Raw genomic sequence first — 2,129 nt, forward strand, 5'->3', positions numbered from 1 at the left:
CCCCCCCCCCAACCATCACCACTAGATCTACTGGAATGTCACTAACTCCCCACAACTGTTCTAGACTGGAGACAACATTCTATCACTGTACCTACTTTTTTTTCTTTTTTTTTTCTTTTCTGTAGACTTTTTTTCCAGCCAGCAGGTCTTTTTTTTTTTTTAAAGCCAATCTCTCAACACGTTTTCTGCAATAACGACCACATCTCTCAGACAATCACCTGTACAAACGTCCACTCCCCATAACCCCCCATTCCCCCTTTTGCGTAATCAAAAAAATAATACTGTATTCACACTGTCCATGATACCCACCCATCTAAGACAACCACTTATCTCCTCGACATTGGCTCACCGTCTTGGAAAGGTCCGACTATATTCTACAGAGAAATGTTGCAGTGCACGATTCCCGCTTTGATTGCATTTCTCATTATCTTAATGTCGAAGCCTTATACAATGACTAGTTTACCAATCCGTAAGACACCCCCCCCCCTCCAACAACTACTATTAGTGGAATGTCACACCAAATCGTCACAACTGTTCTAGACTGGAGACAACATTCTATCACTGTACCTACTTTTTTTTTCTTTTTTTTTCTTTTTTTTTCTTTTCTGTGGATTTTTTTCTCCATCCAGCAGGTTTTTTCTTTCAGCCAATCTGATAACAAAGTCCTCTTCTTAACATGCCACCCGAAAAGAAAACGAACGAATTTCAACAACTAAACAAAAGAAACGGGGAAAAATACAGCAACCCAAAAGTTTTGAGTTTAAAAACAGATTTAAAAAACAACAACAACAACAAAAACTTTAAAACGCCCAAAGAAACAGCAACCAAACTAGGGGAAAAAGACCCATTTGAGCCAAGACGGGTTTTCACCCCCCCCCCCCCCGAAAACAAAAACAAAACAAAACAAAAACCCAATACCCCCCAACATCGGGTCACGTATTGCACATAATATGTGTAAATAGTTTGTGTCATGCCCGGAGGGAATCAGGCGTCGTCAACTTTTGGCCATGTGGAGTTATTGGTACCATCTTGAAACTTGTTTTTGTCTTACTTTTGATTAAAAAAAAACCCATACCCAGTTGTCTTGAGTAGAAGTTGATATATATGCACGATTGAAATATGTAGGGGTTTTCTGGTTTCAGAAATAAATGAAGCGAAAATATGGCCGCCAAAATTTAGTGACTTCCAAAGCTTGAGAGTCCTTGGAAAGTGAAAATATACATTTTAATGCCTTTAATCAACGTTTTTCTAGTAAAATCCACACAGAAATGTGTTTTTAATTGACCATTTAAAGTGTTAAGCCCAAAAACAAAATCCGATAAAAAAAAGTCAAAACCAACGGAAATAAGCACGTTTCTTTGAAACCATTTTTTGACGAGTACCTGATTCCACCATGAGGTCTCAAATTTTTATTTGCACATTCAGCTATAATCATTTAAACTTAAGCTCCATAGGAAACCTGACAGTGAGGGGAAATTTTCTTTTCTAAAACTGTCCCCTTTCACTTCCCTTCCTGCTCTCATATTGTGTCGTTCGCTTTCGTTTCCACTCTCAGCCTTAATCTTAGGGAAGGTAAAATTTAACACCAAGCCTTCTCGGATAAGTAGGTCCCGTGAACAACTTGTGCACGCTAAATAAATTTGTTTGGTTAGTGTTTTACGGCCCTCTCAACTGCATAAGGTTATTTAGCGCGTGGGACACATTAAACATTTTCAGCTGGTAGGAAGTTTTGAATTTTACCCAAGTGGCAACCGAACTCTACTCTTATCGATTTTGGACCGCCAACTGATCTTTATAATTTAACGTGCGCAACTTGTACACAGGACCTCCGAGATTTTTCGTTCATGTCCGAGAAGGCTAAGTATAGATCTGTACTAAAATCGATCATGCGTGTGGCTGAAAGACAGCAGTAAGACGGAGCCATGGAGTAGCAGCAGAAAGGCTGCAGAAAGAGTCGGGAGCCCAGAAAAGAGGGCAAAAGAAATTAGGGAGTATGGGCAGAAAGAATAGAGACGAAAGCTGACGACATAACATCGTTAGAAAGCAGGAAAGGATGTGAAAGGAACACTTTCCGTCACTATCTGGATTCGAACTCGGGACCGATTGAATGAGACGAGCCACCTTATCCT

Source organism: Aplysia californica, unplaced genomic scaffold (assembly GCF_000002075.1).
Source record: "Aplysia californica isolate F4 #8 unplaced genomic scaffold, AplCal3.0 scaffold00666, whole genome shotgun sequence".
Classification (NCBI taxonomy): domain Eukaryota; kingdom Metazoa; phylum Mollusca; class Gastropoda; order Aplysiida; family Aplysiidae; genus Aplysia; species Aplysia californica.